We start from the raw sequence: 26,929 nt of genomic DNA, 5'->3' as shown, positions 1-26,929 counted from the left end.
TTAAAGATTTATTATAAAGTTGTGGTGAGGGGTGTGATGAATGGCAGATGTTATAACCCTTAGGGCAGATGTTATTAACCTTTGTTATTCGTGACGCCAGGGAGTGGTTATCATCTACACCACCCAAGGTATGGCCGCTGGTTCCTGGGCCAGGCGCGGCGCTAATAATACCTCAGATGCGAGGTTAAGGAACAACGGCACTTTATTGAGGCAGACAGATGTTAAAGTCTTTACAGCTCAGTTTAGGCCCAAGGAGATGACCAGTGGACTTTTGAAGACTTGTGGGCTTGCTGGGACTTGTAGTGGACTTGGACTCAATTATGCAATCCCATGCTGATTTTGGAATTTACAGACTTGACTGACTAGACTTCTCCCCTGTATTTAGGCTTACCAGGCTTTGGCTTTCACCTGGGTTCCACGGAAAGTGGCTGTGTGGCTGTGTGATTAGGCCTTGGTCTCCTTGAGGAACACCATACACTCTCAGGTCTTTACTTGACTGTACCTCAGACTCAACTGACAACTCAAGTAGGCTAGCTCCTCCCTGCTATATAAGGGAGCAATTTGGAGGAGTCCCATAGGTCACCAACAAGTCACCTGGCCACTGGCACCTTCCCTTGTTACACAGGCTTAGCAACAATATTTAAAGGCACACATGCCTCAAAAGATTAAACAGCATATAATATAAGAAAATATTATATATTTAACACTTGACAGTGTGGTGTCCTGGTACCGCATCCTATACGGTACCTGTGTATAGGTCCCCATAGCCAGAGTCCCAAAGATGTCGGGGTCCTTTTTGTCTAGTCTGCCCCTTGCCACCTCTAGATAGTCATTAAACTAACAGTTTATTCAGGATTTATGTAAACATAATTGTACTAATGTATATAATTGGTTAATTACTTGTATGGAGCGTAGCAGGACCTGCGGGTCACGTGATCAGGTAAACTCTATGGTTTTTGCTTAAGGACCTATGGAGGTCCCTGTGACGTATTACACCCAACATTCTTTGTTACGGTGAGTGACAGATATTCGGACCAATCAAGACGGCCCCGCCCCTGCCCATATATGGGAGCGGCGGCCATTGCTAGCTCTCTTTCCTCGTGGGCTGTTGACAGGGAAGGATCTGCGCTGCTGTCATCAGTGAGTTTAGGCCCCAGTCTTGCGGCGATGGCTGATTTCTTCTTAACCGTGAGTGTATCAATCCCTAAGCACTCTGCAAGATCACCGGACCTTATCTATCCCCTAAAACCAGACGGATCTTCAAAATCAACCCTAAATTCAGAGACTTATAATACAAGTCAAGGTCCGCAACAACTGTCAGTCACTGAAGTGTATAGAGACTGTTTGAATGAGACTGTTACTGTTCATTGGATGTACCGCAAGCCTTTAAGTAAAGTTTATCCAAGTTCAACTATCTTGTGGACCTTCAGTCATTATTCACATGCACCTGTCGTTACTGGGAAGGGTGGCGATAGGCCGGAGAATCATCTCAGCATACTAGTCCTCAGCCTGGCGTCACGAACTATAGGGTTAACCTTAACCCCTGATATACTGAAGCAATACCCTGACTACATTACCCCTACCCCAGAGGCCTACCACAACAGCCCATAAGAGGAATGTGGACCCAGGGGACACTGACAGAGAATCTGCCACACAAGACGGTTACGTGTACAGGAGGACAACTCCTGTACTGGGCCACCACAGATTTATCTATCCATAAAACTACATATGTTTTGAGGTAATTGTAGCTCTTAGTCATAAGTATAATCACAGAGAAGGGTTTTACTAATTTAGGTAACTGAAAAGTCACCGAAAGTCATACAATTTCATGACCAATAAGATGGCTTAAAACACATAAATTTTTATAGTGTCTTGGTAAAAACTGGTCCAGTCTTTTTTCTTCCCCCTGGAGCATGTCCAAATTGTAACAGATATACAAAGCTGCACCCTGTTGCTTTGTGTGTTGCATAATTGTTTTCTTTCCTCATTATTTTTATTGTAGGGTCATTTGTAGAAGATGACCTAATAGCAGCTTTCACAACAATCATCGTAATGGAGCCCAGCGCATATTATAAAATGCTTTTACAATGGAGTATATATTTCCTATTTTAACAGAAATAAAATGCTTATATTCCACTACACAAATGCCTCAACAACCCTTTTAGAAATGCAAATAAAGTCATAAAGTTTCCCTTGGTTTGGAAAACTTCCCGTTCTACCATAAGAAAAACAATTGCAAAGCCTTGCTTCTATTTTCCAGAAACAGTGATATTCATCATGCAACTGCAAACAATTCTTTGGCCACATTATATACAACAAAAACACAAAATATATTACAGATACAATAATATTTTTTTTACTTGGTATTTATATGGATCTCACAAGACCATGGAGTGCAATGATTGTACTTAAACTGGTTGCTTTCCTTATAGAGCTATGCCTTGGGTCAACCATAAATGTCCCCAAAGAGAATGTAGGCACCATGGGGGTTGAATAAAAATAAAAAAAACTGTAATTTATAATTCAGTAATATAAATAACATTTTTTTTTTCTTACCACATTTTTAAAGCTCACTTGAGTTGCTTTGGAAATATGAGAGGTTTCGGTTTCAAGACACTTCTTTTTTTTTTTTTTTTATTACATTTTTTTTTGTGCCAAAGCTTTACATTTTTGTGCCAATTTAAAATCCCCAAAAAATCAGATGGGAAAATGCAAATCACATTTAAAGAGATTATAAGATGCTACTATGGCATTCTGTGTTTTGTTTGTGGTACTGTTAAGGTAATGTTTTTTGCAAATTTAAATTGATTATGCAAATTAGAGATGGGCGAATGTTAGAAAAATTTTATTTGGCCGAATCGCTTAATTTTCCGAAAAAAAATTGCTTTGGGTCAAATTTATTTGCGGTGAATCTATATTAAAAACAGCTATTTTTGGCCTACAGAGAGCCTAAATAGGGGTGTAGAACACTTTGCTTTGTTCTAACACGCATATGGAGTGTGCTGGGGTAGTGAAATAATACTGTTATTCATATTTGACATGCAGATTACAAGCATCGCTATTAGAATCACTGCCGCAGAGTGGCACAATGACAGTGCCTGGAGGTGACATCAGAATGAGAAGACCATACAGTGGCGGAATGACACAGCGTGGAGGTGTTGGCCGCATGAGGAGACCATATAATGGCTAAATGACACAGTGTGGAGATATTGGCAGAATGAGGAGACGATATAGTGGCTGAATGGCACAGCTTGGATGTGGCTGAAGTATGGGGAGACCATATAGTGGCTGAATGACACAGAGTGGAGGTATTGGCAGCATGAGGAGACCATATAGTTGCTGAATGGCAAAGCCTGGAGGTGGCTGAAGCATGAATAGACCAATAGACCATATAGTGGCTGAATTGCACAGCCTGGAGGTGGCTGAAGCATGAGAGACCATATAGTTGCTGAATGACACAGCCTGGAGGTGGCTGAACCATGAGGAGACCATATAGTGTCTGAATGGCACAGCCTGAAGTGGGCAGAAGCATGAGGATACCATATAGTGGCTGAATGGCACAGTCTGGAGTTGACTGAAGCATGAGGAGACCATATAGTGTCTGAGTGGCACAGCCTGGAGGTGCCTGAGGCATGAGGAGACCATATAGTGACTGAATGAGACAGCATCAGGAGTCCTGAAAGTCACCCGGTGACAGAGTTTTGCGGTGCGTGGCAATACAAGTACCCGGTGATGAAGGTGGGTGAAAAAAACTCTGATGCGGAGGAATGTTTGTAACTGGGCAGCAGCGACTTTAATCTGTTTGGCACTATCCATATTTGTGAAGTGTTGGTGTGGCAAAATGGACAATCTACTCTGCTGCATCAGGCATTGGTGGGTGGAAATCCTGGCTGATTCATGCCTGATTCATTTTCACAAAGGTCAGTCTTTCCACATTTTTCGTGGACAGACAAGTTCTCCTTGGCGTGACTATGGCCCCGGCCGCACTAAACACCCGCTCTGATGGCACACTACTGGCTGGGCAGGACAGCTTTTCCAGGGCAAACTCTACTAGTTGCGGCCACAAATCAAGTTTGGTTGCCCAGAAGTCCAGCAGATCTTCATGGTGTGTTGGCATGGGCATGTCAAGGTATGCCACCACCTGCTAGTTCAGGTCCTGCTCCAGGTCTACCTGCTGCAATTGAGTTGCTTCACTATGCGGGGGGGGGGAGAAAGGTACCCATCAGCGACTGTAGACTCATGCTGCTGCTCATGGAGCTAGTACTGCTCCTGCCATTCCACCCCTCCCCAGCAGCCATGGCAGTGGAAGGTGAGGGCAGAGGGCCCCCCCAATTCAGACCTGCGAGAGGATGGACGATGGCACTGATAGGCATCGGCCAACTGACTACATAGGATACGTAAAATATGTGTAGCTCACTTAGGATAAAATAAATAATGGGCTTGAGGTTAAAGGTGTTGCCTTCACCCAAAAGGCCTAATGTAATATGTAGAAATTATAAATATAAAATATGTATGTGAACCAGTCCTCAAAAGCACAGGGGAGAGAAGAAGGAAAAAGACTAGTGAAGATGGGATCCAAGAAATGGTCTTTATTATATAAAAAGGAAATATATGACCAATCGCCCAGCAGGGCCCTTGCTAAAGGCGAATGGCATATACGGGGTAAAAAATAGATATAATAAAAAATACAGAATATAGTAGGATTAAAATGAAATAAATATGATGGGTAAGTAGCACCAAAGAAAATTCATTAATTAAATATCTGCTGCATATATCAGGAGAAAACGTTCTCAGTCCATATAATTCATAGGGATATTTCAATGAAAAATCCACAAGAAATGTCCAGAATAAAAAGTCACAATTAGTTTGGGTGTATCCGGAGTAACGGTATATGGTAGTGAATGTAGCGACAATAGCTACAATAGGAAATTCATGGACAGGTAATGCAGACAATGTGGCAAACACTGTCAGCGAGGAAGATGTCAAGTCTCGGTGCACAGCACCACTCACCCTCCTTCGGAGTCCTCAGGTCCGGGCTGGCACGGCTGAGTCCGGCACTCTGGATATCAATGCCCGCCTGGGTGGTATGCTGGGTGAGTGGCTGAATCTCCGGGGGTCCGAGTGTCCTGGGATGGCACAGGAGGCGTCCGGCCTTGGAGAGGATGATGTCCAGGAGTAACTCTGCCGACCGGGGCTGTGAGTGGATGTAGGTAACAGGTGGTGCGGATTGCACGTGTGAATAAGGCGCTAACAGCGCGCGTGCAGCAGTGGTCCCGGAATCGCGGGCATCCAGCTGTTGCAATTGGAATATGGCAGATACAGTATGGCAGATACAGATACATCATCACTGTATGGAGACTATATAAAACCAACATTTCCACCCTTTATCCACACCTATAGCTACTGAAGAAAAGGCCCGTGGCCTTGAAACGCTTCTAGCCCATTATCTGCACCTTATCCATAAGTGTATATCACTTCAAATAGACTGTATCTGCCATATTCCAATTGCAACAGCTGGATGCCCGCGATTCCGGGACCACTGCTGCACGCGCGCTGTTAGCGCCTTATTCACACGTGCAATCCGCACCACCTGTTACCTGCATCCACTCACAGCCCCGGTCGGCAGAGTTACTCCTGGACATCATCCTCCCCAAGGCCGGACGCCTCCTGTGCCAGCCCAGGACACTCGGACCCCCGGAGATTCAGCCACTCACCCAGCATACCACCCAGGCGGGCATTGATATCCAGAGTGCCGGACTCAGCCGTGCCAGCTCGGACCTGAGGACTCCGAAGGAGGGTGAGTGGTGCTGTGCACCGAGACTTGACATCTTCCTCCCTGACAGTGTTTGCCACATTGTCTGCATTACCTGTCCATGAATTTCCTATTGTAGCTATTGTCACTACATTCACTACCATATACCGTTACTCCGGATACACCCAAACTAATTGTGACTTTTCATTCTGGACATTTCTTGTGGATTTTTCATTGAAATATCCCTATGAATTATATGGAATGAGAACGTTTTCTCCTGATATATGCAGCAGATATTTAATTAATGAATTTTCTTTGGTGCTACTTACCCATCATATTTATTTCATTTTAATCCTACTATATTCTGTATTTTTTATTATATCTATTTTTTACCCAGTATATGCCATTCGCCTTTAGCAAGGGCCCTGCTGGGTGATTGGTCATATATATCCTTTTTATATAATAAAGACCATTTCTTGGATCCCATCTTCACTAGTCTTTTTCCTTTTTCTCTCCCCTGTGCTTTTGAGGACTGGTTCACAAAAATATTTTATATTTATAATTTCTGCTGACTACATAGGATGCCTTTGTAGTAGGTCACTTTTGTGACAGTAGCGAGGGTCCAATAAGGTGGAGATCCAGAAGTCATCCCGCAACTGAATGGTGACAATTTGGCTGTCACTACGCAAGCAAGTGAGCATACATCGTGCCATTTGTACAAGTGACTCGGAGGGACCCCCTGCTTCCATCTCCACTGTATACTGTTGCGGTGTGTCTGGGTCTTCTGTCTCACCTTCCTCTTTACCCTCCAGCTCCTCTGGCAGCTCCTTCTCCTCCTCTCCTGTCAGATAACTAGAAAAACTGCCCATTTGGCGAAACCTAAACTGTGCTCCACTGTGCCACTCCCCTTCCTCCAGTTCAGCCCACACAGGGCTCATGTGGCCGTGAGATGTAGGCGCCACGTCTCCAGTGCCCTGACCAGCCATCGTTTCCAACATGTGTTGTAAGAAATGAAGCAGTGGAATGACGTAATTAATCCCATAATCCTGTCGATTTACTAATAATGTGGCTTCCTCAAAGGGCCTGAGCAAACGGCAGTTGTCACGTATGAGCTGCCACTGGTTCACATTGAGGTTACACAGGGAAGAACCCCTATTCGCTTGGATCATCAAGAAATCGGTGATTTTTCTCTTTTTGTACAGTCGGTCCAAGATATGGAGGGTAGAATTCTAATGTGTGGCAACGCCACAAATCAGACTATGTTGGGGGATACCGTTCTGACGCTGCAGCTCAAGGAGGGTGTGCTTTGCAGTGTACGAGTGGCTGAAGTGCATGCAAAGTTTCCTTCCCATTGTTAGGATGTCTTGCAAATGCAGGAACACTTCAGAGACCGCTTCACAAACAGATTGAACACGTGTGCCATAAAGGGCACATGGCTCATCCTTCCCAGTCACAGTGCATGCAAGATGTTCTTCCCATTGTCAGTCACCATGGTTCTCATTTCCAGTTTTCATGGAGTAAGCCATGCTCTGATTTCTTTACGAATGACTTTTAGCAGTTCCTCCCCTGTGTGACTCCGTTTGCCAAGGCAAACCACGTGAAGAACAGCGTGACACCGCTGTGCCCTGCAAACATAGTATGCTGAAGGGCCACTGAGACTGGTCTTGGCAGTGGAGGCTGAGGACACGGTGGCGGATGAGGAGGCGGAGTCGCACACTGTCACAGGACCAACAGCTTGAAAGCATGGAGGAGGAAGCGGCGTGACCTGTCCAAGTTGGTCTTGTGGCTGTGCAGGAACCACATTCAGGGACATGTATTGTCCCTGACATTAGTTACGGCTCCAGACGTCGGCCCTGTCCTGCACTTTGGTACACACCGACAGGCTCAAGGACTGGCCCACCTTCTCTTCCACAAAATTGTGCAGGGCTTGTACTGCCTTCTTCACAAAGAAATGACGGCTTGGCACTCTCCACCTCGTCTCGGCACAAGCCATCAGTTCTCTGAAAGGTGCAGAGTCCACCACTTGAAAAGTGAAGGACTGCAGCACCAGCAACTTAGACAGGATCACATTCAGCTTCTGTGCTATTGGATAAGTGGGCGCATACTGTTGTCTCTTGGACATTTGAAGCGACAGAAGGAGGGTATGACACACAGCTCCCTTCGGCTGAGGTGGTGGAGCCTTGGCTGGCTGAAAGAGGGAGCGGCGTGCTACTGGGTGATGCAGCAGGCTAGACCACTACATCGGAGCCATGTTTCTCCCAGGCCGCTTTATGGTAGAAAACCATATGTTGACACAGGGCCGTGGTGCCAACACCTTTTGCCGACATATCTTGCATGTGGCTATGTGAACCTCCTCCGGATGCTTGATGAAAAACAGTCACACCGCCATGTAGCTTATTTTCCCACCAACAGTCCGCACAAACTGACTGCTACTGCAGCCATCTCCAGGAATGTTCTGTACCATAAAAAGTATTGCAAGAATACAAAGCAAGTAGATAAAAAAAAAAAAAGGTGTCAATAACCTTTAAATCTAAGGCTAGGGCTTACTTGGTAGGTTTTTCCTTAACCCCTTAAGGGGTTTTTCCATTTTTGCATTTTCATTTTTTCCTCCTTGCCTTTAAAAAATCATAACTCTTTCAATTTTGTACCTAAAAATCGATTTGATGGCTTATTTTTTGCGCCACCAATTCTACTTTGTAATGACGTCAGTCATTTTACCCAAAAATCTACGGCAAAATGGGAAAAAAATCATTGTGATGACAAAATTGAAAAAAAAACCACAGTTTTGTAACTTTTGGGGGCTTCCGTTTCTACGTAGTACATTTTTCGGTAAAGATGACACCTTATCTTTATTCTGTAGGTCCATACAATTAAATTGATACCCTACTTATATAGGTTTGATTTTGTCGTACTTCTGGAAAAAATCATGACTACATGCAGGAAAATTAATACGTTTAAAACTGTCATCTTCTGACTCCTATAACTTTTTTATTTTTCTGCGTATGGGGCAGTATGAGGACTCCTTTTTTTGCGCCGTGATCTGAAGTTTTTAGCGGTACCATTTTTGCATTGATCGGACTTATTGATCGCTTCTTATTCATATTTTCATGATATAAAAAGTGACCAAAAATGCACAATTTAGGACTTTGGAATTTTTTTGGGCGTACGCCATTGACCGTGCGGTTTAATAAACAATATATTTTTATAATTTGGACATTTCCGCATGCGGCGATACCATATATGTTTATTTTTATTTTTATTTACACTTTACGCCGCGGCTATCCCGAACAGCTCCCTGAGCTAGCCGGCATGCTTTCACTCTCCCTTTAGACGTGGCATTCAACTTTGAATGCCGCGTCTAAAGGGTTAATAGCGCACGGCACCGCGATCAATGCCGTGCGCTATTAGCCATGGGTCCCGGCCGTTGTTAGAGGCCAGGCCCGACCCGCTATGACGCCCTGCGTTATAGAACAGGAGCGGACTCATGACGAACGCGTACGTCATGGGTCCTTAACAGGTTAAAGGGGTACTCTGTCACTAGACATGTTATCCACAATTTAACGCATTGGGGAAAACATGTCTGATCACGTGGGTCCGGCTGCTGGGGACCCCTACGATGTCCCCTGCGTCACACCAGTCATCCGGTGTATGGAGTGAACTCTGCTCCGTGCCGTACAAAATGACTGGCAACAACAGCTGCCACCCCCACTCCGTTCATATCTATGAGAGAAGGCGTGACGACTGTGTACTAGCCATCACGCCCCCTCCCATAGACATGAATGGAAGGGGCGTGGCGTGAAGTCACGAACAAGGAAGCCCCAGGCTGCAGCACCAGCCCCACATCCTTTGTCTAGGGGCGGAGTACCCCTTTAAGAGTGTGACAACATAATTTAGGAAATCCATGGACAGAGGGCATCAGTATCAGAGTAGTTTTTACTGACGGATTCAGCAGTATGATCTTCCCAGCCTGGCTGCAGCTCACATTTTGGTTGGCCGAGATATCGCTAAAACAGGAGAACATTTTTATTTTATGATTAAATTTTTTCTAAAAATTGGGAAAATTTCAAGCATAACCTGCCATAACATTAATTTGTGCGGTGGGTTGTCCTTCTATGATTGACAGCCTTCCCGGTATGAGCATACAGTATACAGATATAACTGTTAGTCACTGAGTTTAAATGCCCACTGGACTCCTAAGCCCAGAATGAGCAAGTTGCACATCACATTTCACCCTTGACCTCAGTGCAAGTCGAACACGACTGCGACTTGTTCGCAACTTCTCCGCGATTTAGCTATTTTATTGACAGTCAAGTCACAACTGTAATAAAGTCACGCCACAGCAAGTCAAAAATTTTGGTAACGTGACTTGGATGATGCTTGCGGCCATGTGACATGTCGCCAAGTATTCAGCTGTGTACTAAAAGAGCAATATAGGCTTTGTGTACAGCTGAACAAGCTTCTTGTATAAGGCTCTGCTATACGCATAAGCCCTTAGGGCAGTGGTCTCAAACCGTGGCCCTTCAGATGTTACAAAACTTCACTCCCAGCATGCCAACAGCTGTCCGGGCATGCTGGGAGTTGAAGTTTTGCAATATCTGAAGGGCCAGCGTTTGAGACCATTGCCTTAGGCTAGGTTCACATTACCGTTTGCACAAGACCCGTCATGCGTCCAAATGGCTTTTTTTTTCCCCGAGCGGAATGGACCCTGAACGGGTCAGGTGCAAATGCCTACTACGGGTCCAGACAGACACCATTCACTTGCATGGGGTCCGTCGGTAATCCGGTTATTTTACAGGAATTTTTGTGCAGAAAAAAAAAACAGTGCTTGAATTATTTTTTTTCTCCACTAAACTACAATCATTCTGATCGGATTGCCGACAGAACTCCAAATAGCAGAGTCAGAAGGCAACCTGAATGAGCCCTTAGGGGAAGATGCAGCTTGTATCCATATCTAAGGGTTATGGCCATATTGCATTACAGCTGTGTTACGTACCCTCACATGCCACAAAGTAATGCTACTGAAAACAACACAGGCAACATTTCCAGCCTACAGTAGTCTTAACCTTAATCCTGTAAGAAGGCACATTTTTTTCAAGGTGACACATCAAAGTATTTTCTGTGTATTTTGTAGATCCTTTACAGTATATACTCCTGTGTATGCCGGAGACAATGATGACTAACTTGATTAGAGTAACTTTATATAAAATCAGTCTTCAAGATGTGCAGGAGCTGTTGAGGGAGCTCTGTAAACACAGAGACAGTCTGGAATGAATTTAGACAGCCTTACTGTTAAATCCCTTTGCTTTTCATCTACATGTGGTGTAGTTTATCTTCTGCTGCTGCTCACCAAAGTCAAAGCACTTGCAGTCTTATGGAAGGAAATATTTCACAGTTTAGAGATCACGGAAACCTCCTCTCACTCCCATATGACCAAGCACCAGCGTATGAGACAACTTCTGATAAATATTAACCCCTGGTGAGTGCTATGACTCCCGCTATAAATGTATGTTACCTAAAGAACTCAACTTTAGGTCTAAGAAATTGGAAAATTCTAATATGCAGACTGAAATAACCCATACACCTGTCCCAGTAATAGCACAGACTGAAAGGTCAATATTAATCTTTTTTTCTACAGCATTTTTTAATAAAAACAAATAATAATAATAAATAATAACATTTAAAACTACGCTATTGAAATTAAATAATGACAGATAAATTAACTAAATGTAAACAAGTGGGATAACATGTCACCAGTGCCACCAGCAAGACTCCCATACCATCACATCTCTAAGGCTCTTTAGGGTCTATTCACATGGCTGAATTTCTGCTTGTGGAATTCTGCCTCAAATTAAAGCCCTAGACTTCTATGGGATTCCTCACTCCCATTCACACAAGTGGAAATTCAGAGGTGTGAATGGGAGTGTGGAATCCTATAGAAGTCTAGGGGCTTTGAAGGGTTACTCTGCTCGCCAGCATCAGGAACATTGAGTTCCGAACGCTGTGTGCGGGCTTCCGTGTTCACGCCCGCCCCACCGTGACATCACAGCCTGCCTCCTCAATTAAAGTCTATGGGAAGGGGGCGTGACGGATGCTGGTGAGCGGAGAAACCCTTTAATCTGAGGCGGAATTGTGCTTGCGGAAATTCTGGCGTGTGAGTAGACTCTTAGACTAGGTTCAGACTACAGACTCTCCAGATGGAAAATTTATGCCTAGAGATTCCGAGTACGGCCAGCGTCGACTGAATCAGCTGTAGGCACAAAATGGGTCGGGTCACTGGTGGATCCCTTACGCGTTACCCTACCCTTAAAATTTATTGGATCCCAAAAGCAAGTGATGTTTATCAAACATGATAAAGGATAACATGTAGCTGAAACATTGCTTGCTTTTGAGAACCAATACATTATAAAGCTCTTGTGTACAAGATACCACAGTTTCCAGTTTGCTGCTGTAGACTTTTTCTTTTTTTTCTACTCCATACAATAGTATCTAGTTAAAAAAAAAAATTATATATTCCACTGTATACATTTACTACAATGGGGGCCCATAGGTGACGGATGCCACTATATAGCACCTGCCATGGACTCCATTAAATATATCAGAATATTATCATCTCAATGTACACTTTGACCAGAGGCCTTTACCTTGATGTGAAAAGAGTGTATGATATCAACTAATCTAATTCAGTTGACCCCCACAAATCCCATGAACAGAGGTTTCTTTAGTGAATGTTTGGAAGTCCCATGAAGAGGGAATATAACAACTAATATAGGTGATAACTTGTAATATTAGGATAACCTTTTTAACATCTTTAGGGCAGCTGTAAAGCAAAAAAGTGCTCTGCAAATAGTTGTGATTCTTGTCTCCTCCGTTCTCCCCTGTGACTCCTGTTTAAAGGCTTCTGCAATATTTTCTCTGCCATTCTCTTCCAGCTTCTAGTCTTGGCTATGGTTCCCCTAAACTTGCCAAAGGGAAAGTCCAGAAAACTTAACTTTTTAGACACCTATCCCCTATGCATAGGACAGGGGATTAGTATCTAATCGTCGGGGGTCCAATCACTGCGTCCCCCCTCCTCTAAGGATCTCCTGTATGGACCCCGACTATTTATGAAACCTTGATGCACTACGGCTCCTATCTTCCTGAACAGATGCATAATGATGCAGCCAATTACCAGCCGCAGCGATGTTTTGCCAACACTTGTCAGGAAGGTGGGGGGTCAGAGTGTGCCAAAGACGCTTAAGTAGCCAGGACCCCGTGCAGTAGCTCATGGGTGTCCCTGCCATCGGACACTTATGCCCTACCATGTGGATAAGTTCTGTTCCCTGGACTATCCCTTAAAAGGTATAAGTGAGCTGCCTTCTGTTTCTTAAAGGCCCAGGTGTACCACTTCACCTGCTTCACTTCAATTACATAACAATTTTTATATTGTTAAATTCTGTCATAAAATATATATTTTATTATAATCATGTCACACCAGCAAAGACTTCAAACATAGCTTAACACAAACTGACAGGAAAGCATCTAAATACTAATAGAATGTGTCGTCAGATAAGAACCATTTGGCCCATGCTAAAATGTACCTTTGTATGTCATTTTTTAAAGAGCAATATTCTGTTGAATTCTGTAGAAAAAAAAAAAAGTGATGTTCCATCAGGTGCTATATTACTAAGGAGTTCACTATTTATCTGCTATATGGAGCTCACTATGGGTGCCTGAGCATAACAGGGCCACTGTTTGCTGTTTTACAACCTCCTGTGTATATAGGTCTCATGTGTGCTTGACACTTAATAGTAAAAAGATTTCCAGTGGTTATCATTATGTGTATGATAACTTCATAACTGGGATGTATATATTATTATTATTTTTTTTACATTCGTACAGTCAAGATAATTTTCTTGTAAATCTCTGATAGTTTCTAAATCTCTGGATGAATCTGTGTGGGCTATCATTTCCAATACACGAACACATGATATAAGCATTTTCTATAAATATAAGTAGAACATTCCTCTGTTGTCTTTTATTCTCCAATTCTCTGAGTTTAGATCTTTACAGAAATAACTTACAGTATCCTTGCAAATGTTCCTTGGCATGCTACTTAAAAAGAATTACTCGCATGTTTTAGCAGTTTCTCTTATAAATGTAAACTAGATTGGAGGAATTCGATTAGAATCACGATTTGGCGAAATGAGATTATTAAACGTTACTAACACATCAACAAGTTCCATGATCTCATTAAATCCTCCGACCCGGGGTAATGGAGATAAAGTATTGACATCCAGTGAAATATTATTGCCTCTATGATGTGATTCTCTGCAAGATTTTATCCCATTAAACAATACCGGGTCATTAGTACTTAATTGCCTCAGAAATCATACGCGTGTTTATAAACTATTCCGGACAAAGTATCAGTCTTCCCAAGCTCTTATTTTCAGTCCGGTTTCTGACAAACAAAATAGATGACTACATCTATGGGATCTTTGGAGCTGGAGGCAATGAACGGAAAAATTATTTAAAAATATTTAATCATTTGAAGCAGGGGGCAACTATGTTTTAATTAGCTGGTCCCTGGGCCATTGGCTGGCTGCAGGCTTTCTCAAACAAGCACACAAAATGCACCGAATGGCTGTTTGCAAGCCTAAGGGTCAGGCTTGAGATGAAACAGATAAGATAATTGGTTTTAATGAAAACCAGACGGTTCGGGCTTTCTTGTTTGAGCCTGGATTTGAAATGTGCGTGTGGAAGAGAGATTTAATTCAAACCAGCCCTAAACTAGGCCCGTTTCTTAGTGACTTTGATATTGTTTGAAGTTTGAAAAGTGTTTGCCACACCACTGGCATGCTGGGATGGGCCTCCCCAGCCACCTTAATTACTAAGCTTTATTGCTGACTTTACTGCACAGGAAAGGAGTCATAATATGTTCCATCAACTCCAACTCCTCTAAGATTGGAGGAAAGGGCCAGGTTAAAGGCCACTGTAAGAAGGCAAAAAATTTAGTTTGAAACAGAAAGATCTCTTACCAGTTTTATATTTCAACATTTATGGGAAGTACCTTTAACAAGTGGGATTACTTTACTTCTTGTATCTATATGAATATATATATATATATATATATATATATATATATATATATATTATATATATATATATATATATTAACAATAATAATAATAATAATAATAATAATATATATATATATATATATATATATATATATATATATATATATACACACACATACATAGCAGCTAGGTAGCTAGAAAATTATTAATGTCCTACTAAAGGACAAAGGTGGTACTCTCTAATAAGACATTGGTGGAGATTTTTAAAGAAAAGTCTAGGCAGTCTATGATTGCAACAGATGTTTAACAGTAGCTCAGGCTGTTTAAAAAAATATGGCACATGTTACACTGTCTAATCTAATCTAAGTCTGCACAACATATTAGATTTCTTAGTTAATACCAATCATTTTTTTGGTGCATTTGTTTTTTGCACAAGTTAATTTAAGCCCCACCCCTGCTCCTAAGTACACACCTCTTTAGCAAATTGCTGCACAGAGCAGAAATTAGGAGAAAGCAATCCAAAATTGAACCTTGCACTTTTTCACGAAATCTGGTACAAATTACCTGCAAAAAAAAAAAAAATCACCCACAGTCTTATGAACACCTTTGGAAAAAAGGGGTGGAGGAGACAACTAGTTTTTTTTTCTAACCATCATGGTGCGCCAAAGGGTGTAAAGAGCGGGCTTCTGCCTTGAGCCCGCTCCATACCTGGCCATCCTCAGCGGATTTTAGTAGCTGTAGACCATCGCTAATAGCCTACACCTACCGTGTCAACACCTCCAGTGGTGGTCTAGTGGATTGAATCACCCTCTCCCCCACAGCACAATTGCTCACAGGGGAGGAGGGTATTCATTGTTGAGGTAGCTGGAGGACTTTCCCCTCCATCACTGCCATCCATGGCTCTTCAATTAATAGAGCCTGTTTGCAGCAGGCTCTACCAATTGAGTGCAGAGCACACAGGTCAATGAAGTTCAAGAGAATTGTGTTTTTTTTTTCCATATCATATCACAAAGCAATCTAAAACTTTATTCTATACCACAATAGTACTGATGAAAACATCAGATCACAGCACAAAAAAATAGCTCTCAAACAACCTGGTATATGAAAATTTTAAAAAGTTAAAGGAGTCAGAGAATGGCAATTAAAAAAAAAAATTCTACAAAGTTTAGATTTCTTTTTAAATTGATGGCAAAGTAACACTTTAGTTTGACCAAACTGTGAACAGCGTTAAAAAGAAAATTTGCTGAATTGCATGTTTTCTTCCAATTTCAAAAACATTTAAAATTATGGCATTACAAAGTACATTTGGTCCTGCATAAAACAAGCTCTCATATGGGTGTGTTGATGATGAAATAAGAGTTATAGCTTTTAAAGGACAAGGTACAAAATCTGCTGCTTTAATAATCTGGTACCTTTAAAGTGGTTTAATAAGACACAATAATTGACCTGTATGTCAGGAATTGCCTTGATTAAAATCTCGACCTTGTTATGGTCATTTACAGCTTAAGAGCTGCTATAAGGAACCATTGGCCGTTTAACTCCTTAGATGTCCTAATCAATGACCATGGCATCCAAAAAAATTGACAAAGGGAAGAGCTCATTTTGTCTGCTTATCAATTCTCTGTTACGCAATCAAAGTGTGCTGATTGGTTGTCATGGCAACTAATGCCTAACAGAGGTTCAAGGTTTGCCATAAGCGTAAACCTATTAATCTTAAAAATGAGTCTGACGCTAATGGGAAAATTTACTAAAGATTGTCATTTACCCACAAGTTTGTCTCTTAATTAATTTGTCATATCAATTTCTGTTGTAGATCCCTCCCACTAAGCCTCACTCACATTTTAAGAAATGCAATGAGCAGCAAAAGAGTAAAAAGAAAGTCTCAAAAACTGAGAGAAACACACATTTTTCTTTTATTAATCAATTAATTAATTTATCTGTTTATGAAAAAAACAAAGTGTGGGGTTTTCCCATATTTTCATTCTCAGCCAGAAACCAACCAAGTAGCAACAGCTTGACATTACCAGGGTGAGCAAGGATCATTGTTACTTGCCCTCCCCAGCCTAAATAACATCAACCAGTTAGCCTTAGGCCCAAAAGCGCCATTTCTGACCCATCAGGGCCTGTTGGAAGAGTTTCTGCCCAGTACCCATGTGGCAGTGGGTATGGGTACTGGGGTAGTAGTCAGGGATTAACACTGTTTTTGGGTAACACTAAGCAGTATAAAACGGCTTCCCCTACTAAGTCTGAAAAGTACGGCATAAAAAATAATTATTACAAAAGACACTTTTATTTAAATTTAAAAAAAAATTGGTATTGTCACAGTCCACCGATTCTGCCACAATCCTCAGCATACATGTATGTGAAATGAGAAGAAAAGAAACAAGAAGAAAAAACACAAAAAATGGGTTAGAACATTAACCTCTTAAGGACGTAGGGCGTACCTGTACGCCCTACGCCCGGTCCCGGTGTTTAAAACGGGGTCACACCGTGACCCCGCTTAACACCGGGTCGGTCCCGGCTGCTAATGATAGCTATTAACCCTTCAGACGCGGCAATAAAAGCTGACCACCGCATCTGAAAGTGAAAGTAAACGCTTCCCGGCAGCTCAGTCGGGCTGATTGGGACATCGCGATAAAATCGTGATGTCCCGATAAGCTAGGACGCGAGCGGAGGTCCCCTTACCTGTCTCTGCGGCGTCCGATCGGGGTTTGATTGCTCCAAGCCAGAGCTACAGGCTTGAGCATTCGAGCCCCTATCTCGCTGATCCATGCAAAGCTATGGCTTTGCAGGGATCAGCATAAGAGATCAGTGTGTGCAGTGCTATAGGTCCCTATGGGAGCTATAGCACTGCAAAAAAAAAGTTTAAAAAAAAGTTAACAAAGATCATTTAACCCCTTCCTAATAAAAGTTTGAATCACCTCCCTTTTCCCATAAAAAAAAAACTGTGTAAATAAAAATAAACATATGTGGTATCCCCGCGTGTGGAAATGTCCAAACTATAAAAATATATCATTAATTAAATTGCACGGTCAATGGCATACGTGCAAAAAAATTGTAATGTAATAGTTACTAAACACCTGCTTCTGCTTTCCATTTACTATGTGTTAGGTCTTAGAGCAGAAGAAGCACCAATCACCAATTGTCCTCTAACTGCACATTGAGGGAAATTTATCAAGCTGTTCAGATAGCTTTTTTCATCTAAGTTTGTGGCAGGCTGGTCCTGTGCGACTTTTCCTGCAACATTTCATTTAGACTGTTTAATTTTTATTACCACAAAGTGATCTGATTTAGATCACTTTGTGCTGTGGTCACTAATTTATCATGTGCAAAGTTTCTGTGAAAAGTCGCATGGACCAGATTTAGAAAGAAATAGAAGGCAATTCAACCCTGCCCTAAATTGTATTAAGCTCCATGCAACTTTTAATACAATTGTCGTACGGTCCACTACTGCTCTGCGGTATTTAACCAGAGCAGTACAGTGGGCATTCATCAAAGTCTGTGAGCCAATTGATACATTTGGTGTATACCCGCCACTTTCCCTGCCCCTCAGTGTACCTAAATGTTGCTTAGTTGCCTAGTTTATTTGCAAGTGAAGATTCCCTAGTGCTCTGGTTACACACCCCCTCCCATAGACATGGATGGAGGGGCATGGTGTGATGTCACTAGGGGGCGTGGCCATGATGTCACGTCCCCGTCTCTGAGGCAGCGCCCAGCATCGAGATTGCAGGGGTTCCCAACAGCGAGACCCCTGCGATCATACATAATATTCCCTATCCTTTGGATAGGGGATAAAATGTATAAACCCATACTACCTCTTTAAGCCGTACCTATGGGTTATTTAATGCCTCCATTGTCTCTTGAATAAACAAACACACAGCCAGGTAGTGAGGCTTGTGGAACAGTGTTGTCTGAAATTCCTAGGTTACCCATGGAGCAGTGAGGATATTTATATTAGAAGGCTATGTTTAGTCTGTAGTCAAAGATGTTACAGGTATATAGAAGATTTCTCCAGAGAAATATCTGTCTTAGGGGAAAATGTCCATGTGCTATGCATGCAGTGGTAATATAATATTCAATATACTGCATTAATAACCTTTCTTCTTTTGAAGCTAAAGGTTACTTATAATTCAATAATGAGCCAGAAAGCAGCGTCTCTGAAGGAACAGAGTCCTTGTATTACACATGCCTGAGCCCAGTGGAACTTGAAAAACTGCTGAAAAACACAATATATTGAAGACTTCTACTTTTTTTCATTAAGTATCTAATGTCCTCATAGAATTGGATACTAGATCTATTAGTTGGATAATACAGGCAGCCTATTTAAGACATTGGGAAGTGCATTAGGCTAAATGTCATTGGCAGTTCACTATTATATACTTGTTTTATTAACAAACAAAAAAAGTTCACTGCACAATCCTACTTAATAAAAGGTTGGTCCCCCATTACAGGTTAACAGATTCAGGGAACCGATTCCACAAGGTGACAAACATCAACTATACTTAACCCATACCCAGTGCAGCAGCTCCATCAGACGAGTGGGAGCAGGTCTGAAAGCCAATTCCAGTATATCCTAAACATGTTTAGTGAGGTTACAGTACAATGAGTGTGGGGGAAAGCTAGTGTGGAAACCAAGGCCAATTACACAGAGCATTGTCCTGTTGAAAGATGGCACTGTGGTTGGAGAAGACCTCTTGAAGATATGGTTGCAGATGGTCATGTTGCAAGTCCCTATAGTGTTCAACATTCAATGACTGGGGTATGATGACCAACAATTGTAGGCCATTCCAGGAAAATGCTCCCTAGACCATGATATCTCCACCACCAATTGTGGTGCACCTACAAAATATGAATTTATACTGTTCACACCAGATGCTGAGACATACATATGGTACAGTAGAAAAGGGACTTGTCACTTAAGATGACCTACTGCCAAGTGCCCAAGGTCCATTGACATCTTTCCTTTGTCCATGCAAGGTATTGCTTGTGATGATGTACAGTCATCAGGGGTATCAGTCTCCAACTATTGAACCCCAATTATTGCAAGGTACACTACATCGTAATTGTGTATATTTGTCATACTTTGATAACTGTTTAGTGTTGCTCGCGAATATTCGCTATGCAAATTTTATTCAGAAATATTCGCGAATATAGCAGTATATATATTTGTAATTACGAATATTTGTTTTTTTATTTTTTATTTATTTTTTTCACAGTACAAATCACAGTGATCACCCCTCTCTGCTTCAAGCTTGTGTGGTGTAAAGAAGGCTCTAATACTACTGTGTGAGACTGGCGTTTTCGCATATGCAAATTTTCGCTTATTCAAATTTTTTGTATATGCCAATTTTCGCATATGCTAATTTTCGCATACGCGATTTTTCGCATATGCGAAAATAAAACGTGAATATTACGAAAATGCGAATTTAGCGAATATATGATGAATATTCGTCTATATATTCGCGAAATATTGCGAATTCGAATATGGCCTATGCCGCTCAACACTATAACTGTTGTACTGCATGGTCAGTTGGTTGACCGTCTCTTGGATCAACTACATAATCACTATGTTATCTTCTGTCAGATGTCTGACCCGGATTTATCCATTCTCGTTACACTATTAATAATGTGGTTGGTGAACAGCCAACAAGTGCCACTATTACAGAAATACTGGCACCACAACTCTGGTAAAAAGAGATTAGAGTGGTCAGCATATAATCTGAGTGACTCGGTCACAATGTGGAATTGCATTATTGCAAAAAGATGCAAAAAGAATACCAGTGATCTTGGTCCTAATACAGTGATCAGTGAATATATTTAGAACTACTGTAGATAGCATGTTATTTGTCATCCTTAAAAGCACTTAAAGGGGTACTCCCATGGAAAACTTTTTTTCTTTAAGTCAACTGGTGCCAGAAAGTTAAACAGATTTGTAAATCACTTCTATTAAATCTTAATCCTTCCAGTAGGGGCTGTATACTAAAGAGAGATCCAAAAAAGAAATGCATTTCCTCTGATGTCCTGACCACAGTGCTCTCTGTTGACCTCTGCTGTCCATTTTAGGGACTGTCCAGAGCAGTATATGTTTGCTATGGGGATTTTCTTCTGCTCTGGGCAGTTCCTGAAATGGACAGCAGAGGTCAGCAGAGAGCGCTGTGGTCATGACATCAGAGGAAATGCATTTCTTTTTTGGATTACTCTTTGGTTTTCAGCCCCTAAAAAGTACTGGAAGGATTAAGATTTTTTAGTAAAAGTGATTTACAAATCTGTTTAACTTTCTGGCACCAGGTGATTTAAAAAAAAAAAAAAAAAGTTTTCCATGGGAGTACCCCTTTAAAAGATCTGCAAGTTGTAAAAGCACAATTTGCTAACATTTCAGCAAAATTCATATGTATACTATTTTAATTTTTTGAGATACTCAGTTTTAGACAGTTTTAGTCTGGATTATTTTGTAGTTAATTTTGTGATGTCTTCCTTTCCTTTAATGCAATTGTTACATGCTGAAATGTTCCTTTAGTTTTAGACTGTTGACCCCACTGCAAGAAGACCAGAGTAATAAACAGTAGCGTCTCCAAGGAGAAGATTAAAAAAGGGTCCCCTATTTTAATGCAAGTTTTTTAGGGCCTAAGAGCCTAACATTTGTTTCCTCTGTGCCATTTCCATTACTTTGTTTGGTACTAATTCAGTTCCTCTGAGAGGGGTCCTGCACAGGTTTTCACCAGTTACTAAAAATGGTATGGAGTTAACCAGGGCAGTTACCCCTCCCTCCAAGGACCCCATAGCAGCCGTATGATCTGACTGTGTTTATGGTACATAAACTATAGGTAAAGTGTCTGTCAACATGGTGAACACCAATTCCAAATGGCAGTAAGAATCATTTTGTATACAGTTTTTAAAGTGTAGATTAAGTCAAATTTATTCAAGAAAATTGCCTGCAAAGTATCCTAGGTATTAATACAGTAAAGCAGTAAAGCTGAGTTCGTCAATTATATCATCTTGTCCTTTACTGTAATTAGATCCCATTTAGTCCATACATGTGATTTGCATACAATTAATCTATAGCAGAGTTTTACCAATGTGACTGTTTTTGAGATACACAGTACGTGACTCAAGTTATGGAAAACTACTCTCCAGGGAGATGAATGAAATGTTGATTGATTGAGATGACTAAAAAAGGTTCAATAGCTTCAAGCAAAGAAAAAAAAAACAAATACCCATAAGAATTGCATGCCTTTCCAAATAATAGATGTATTTTATTAACTTATATAGTACAAATTATGTGTTGGCATGTCAAATGATATCCCGTGGGACAACTTAAGTTTAATTTTAATAACAGTGGCCATTTAAATTCAGTAGAGTCTCATAGATGAACGCATAATTTACAAATTAAATATATGTATGTGTTACGTATACAGTGCTTTATGTTCAACTGTTTATACTATTGTATTCCAAGTATTCTTAGCACTAATGACGGAGGCTAAATGTCAGCCACAAAACCGCGGTGGTCTTACTTATGGGTTTTATTTCATGAACTTGGTAAAAAATCATTGGAGCAATGTATTCATAGATATAGCTCCGCTACATATTCATATAGCCCTGTTAACTACTGACCATATAATTAGAACTCAATTAGTCTTATTAGACTCCAACATAGGAGGCACAATTCAGCAAACCTCCAGTGTATACACCTGGTGGGTAGTGTTGAGCGTCATAGGCCATATTTGAATTTGTGATACTTTGTGAATATATGGACGAATATTCGTCATATATTCGCTAAATTCGCATATTCGTAATAATCGCGTTTTATTTTCGCATATGCGAAATATTCGGGTATGCGAAAAATTAGCATATGCGAAAATTAGCATATAAAAACTCACCATAAGCGTAAATTCGCATATGCAAACATTAACATATGCCAATTTTCGCATATGCGAAAAAGTAGCATATGCAAATGTTCGCATATGCGAAAATTCACTCGCCAGTCTCATACAGTAGTATTAGAGCCTTCTTTACACCACACAAGCTGGAAGCAGAGAGGGGAGATCACTGTGATGTGTACTGTGAAAAACATTTTTAAAAAAAAAACAATATTCGTTATTACGAATATATAGTGCTATATTCGCGAATATTCACGAATGCACGAATATGCAATATTCGCGAATAAAATTCGTATTGCGAATATTCGCGAGCAACACTACTGGTGGGAAGCTAAGCTTCAGACTTCCCCTTTAACAGCCCCCTTCCCAGAGTCCTAATAATGGCTCCCCATACTATCCCCAGGGATTAAAGAAGTACTCTGGAGCAAAGTTATTTTATGGCATTGTAAAGACAGCAAGAAGTTATATAAGAAAGTCAATCAGCTCCATTGTCTCGCTTGCATGCATCCCCGATTTTGCCAATATCCAGAAGTACAGCCGGTCTGCCACAATTATGAATTTTGGTGACAAAACGTAACCACTCTCATCGTCCTCCCTGCTCTCAGCCTGCCCCCCTCGCTGCCATCCGGTAACCCCCATCCTTTACATATTCATATACTCATCGTTTGCACAGCCATCATTGGCTGGGCTGTGCAAACGCGTCAGAATACCCTCAGCGTGATCCGTCACGCTTGCGCTCATACAGTCTCCCCGGGATAACTGTAGGCCATTGATATCCCTGATAGTTACGCTGGTGTAACTAACAGGGATATTCTACAAACCACTTAGTAACTTTTATAGTGTAGCCTCAATTCAGAGCGCATGCGTTACTTTCAAACAGTAAAACCATGCATTACAAACTTGTTATCTACCTGGGGATTCTCTCTTATTTAATATATAGTGTTGAGCGGCATAGGCTATATTCGAATTCGCGATATTTCGCGAATATATGGTTGAATATTGGTCATATAGTCGCTAAATTCGCATATTCGTACTATTTTGCGTATTTGCGTTTTTTTCGCATATGTGAAAATTTATGAACTTTATAGCAAGTATACCAGTGTAACTTGATAGAAGCAGCAGAAGGGAGGGTTCAATATTCGCAAATATTCGCATATGCAAATATTCGCCCGGCGGTCTGACACAGTAGTATTAGAGCCTTCTTTAGGCCACACAAGCTGGAAGCAGAGAGGGATGATCACTGTGATGTGTACTGTGAAAAAATAAAAAGCGAATATTCGTAATTTTGAATATATAGTGCTATATTCGTGAATATTTGCGAATTCACGAATATGCGATATTCGCTAATAAAATTTGAATTGCGAATATTCGTGAGCAACACTAGTAATATATATATAAATAAATATATATATGTATATATATATATATATATATATATATATATATATATACACACACATATATATATATATATATATATATATATATATATATATATATATATCTTTTCAAAACAGAGTGTCTCCAGCGGTTGCAATACTACAACTCCCAGCATGCACTGTATGGGCATGCTGGGAGTTTTAGTCATGATACAGTTGGAGGCAACATGGATGGGAAATGTATGTGTTTTTTACATTATGCCAGTGTTTCCCAAACTATAACTTCCAGCATGCCCGGACAGCCAAAGGCTGGTTGGGAAACAACTGCATTATACACTTGGGGCGGGGGACTTTATTAGCGAAGTGAGGTGGTGGAAGTAAGTCCTGCTGCTTCTCAGGCACCAGGGAGATATAGCTATAAGAGCAGTGTGGGCTCAAATAGCTATATCTCCGTTGTGAGACGAGTGCAGCGGCGGAGCTTACTTTGTTTGGTGCGGGGGAAGGGAGGGGGACACAGATCATGGGGGTAGGTTTACACGCAGCTCGGCAGCAGGGGAGCATGATTATTGTAATTACTGGGGAGGAGAAATCATGAGTTAAGGGAGGAGGTGAGAAGGAGGGAGGCCCAGAGGGACAGGAAATCAGAGCAAGGCAGCATGGGGAATGACGATCCTCCACACCACCATAACCCGGAAGTGGCGAGAAATATGAGCCTCTTTACCGGGGGAACGGCTGGACTGATTGAAGAAAGAAGGATATGGACAGAGAGGTACAGCCATGGGGAACATTTGGGAGGTACTACATTCTCCATCAGAGTACTCCTTTAATTATAGGGCAGGATTGAAAACCCACCAATAAGAAATACACTCACTGGCCACTTTATTAGGTACACTTTCTAGTAACATATTAGACCTCCTTTTGTCTTCAGAACTGCTTTCAGTCTTCATTAAATATTTTCTACAAGGTGATGGAAACATTCTTCAGAGATTTTAGATCTCCAACATCCGAAAGGTGTTCTGTTAGATTGGGATCTGGTGACTGTAGAGGCTGCCGGATCACAGTGAACTCATTGTCATGTTTATGGTGCATTATCCTGCTGGAAGTGGCCATCAGAAGATGGGTCCACTGGGGTCATAAAGAGATGAACATGGCCAACAACCATACTCAAGTAGGCTGGTACTAGTGGCCCAAATTGTTCCAAGAAAATGTCCCCCACACCATTAGACCACCACCAGCCTGAACTGTTACTACAAGGCAGGATGGATCGATGCCTTCATGTTTCCATTGTGCAATTTTGGCGAGCCTGTGCGGTTGTATCTTCAGTTTGCTGGTCTTAGCTGACAAGTGTATCTCCTGTGGTCTTCTGCAGTTGTAGCCCATCTGCATCAAGGTTGGAAGTCTTGTGCATTCAGAGATGGTTTTCTGCATTACTTAGTTGCAAAGAGTGGTTATTTGAGTTGCCTTTCCGTAACCTCGAACCATTCTGCTCTTTCTCCTTTGACCTTTGACATTAACAAGGCATTTTCATTCACACAGTTGCAGTTTACTGGATAGTTTTCTCTATCTCAGATCATTTTCTATAAACCCTAAAGATGGTTGTAAATGTTAATCCCAGCAGTTTCCAAAATACTCAGACCTGCCTGCCTGGCACCAACAACTATGTCACATTATAAGTCACTTAAATCTCCTTTCTTCCCCATTCTGATTCTTGATTTGAACTTCAGCAACTTGTTTTAACCATGTCTATATGCCTAAATGCATTGCGTTGCTGCCATGTGATTGACTGATTAGCTATTTGTGTTAAGAAGCAATTGAACAGGTGTAATTAATAAAGTGGCCAGTAAGTGTATATTTGGCTAGATTGGTGAACCAATTTTTTACCAATCATTTATTCAGTGGTTCAAGCTACTGATATCTAATGGGTATGACCACTATACACCAACTATACTTAAAGTGATGGTTTAATTTTAATGCAGTATCAGACTCGTCCACTGGAGCATATTTCAGTAAGCCCAACTACCGAAAGATCGCCATGCAGCTGTGACTGAAAAAGGAGAAAGGTCCCTACAGAGATCCAGGGTGCATGTCCTAAATCTCCAGACAAGCTAGGGTACATTTTCAGCTGTTTTTGCATCTCTAGGGATGCAGACACAGGTAAAATTTATGATAGAATAGAAGGCCATTGACATCCTGACTGTTACTCTCTCTTATAGGCTGCAGGTCACTTTAGGTCTGCAGCCTACAAAGAATTGAGAGCAGCAAAGAATGTCAGTATCTCTTGGCAGGTGGTGTGATGATGTTACTGCAATTATATTACTGCAAATTTACTGATATCCTTATACCATCTACATTGTACCACATCCAAAAGATGACATAGCCACTTGACATAGACATGTGCAGAAGTGAGTTTCTTTTTTTTTTTCTTTGGGCCTAAGTACAGTATAGGGTGAACAATGAAGAACATAATTAAAGAGTGGGATAAGAGGGCCCAGTTTTGGGGCCCAACAACAGAACAGAAAACAGGACAGAAGTGGATGTGTGGGGGAAGGTACCAAACTAAAGTATTGGAATGAACAGGAACCTATCTAAAGATACATAGATACTGGGATACATCTCCCAGTACGGGGGCATGAAAGGGGCCTAACTACAGTGTGAAAGTACAAATGGGGTCCTAATAACATTTTAGAGCACATGGGAATAAATACTGTATTGGAGAATAAAAGGGGCACTAAATACTGCATGGATGTACAAAGAGAAACCTATTACTGGGGCACTATTACTGTTTGCGGTAAACAAGGGAGTACTGTCAATAATGTTCCAAGAGAAGAGAAAGAAATCGGCAACTCACCATTCAGCTGGTATGTT

The sequence above is a fragment of the Hyla sarda genome, chromosome 5 (genome assembly GCF_029499605.1).
Source record: "Hyla sarda isolate aHylSar1 chromosome 5, aHylSar1.hap1, whole genome shotgun sequence".
Lineage (NCBI taxonomy): Eukaryota > Metazoa > Chordata > Amphibia > Anura > Hylidae > Hyla > Hyla sarda.
Note: the sequence above shows the minus strand (reverse complement) of the source record.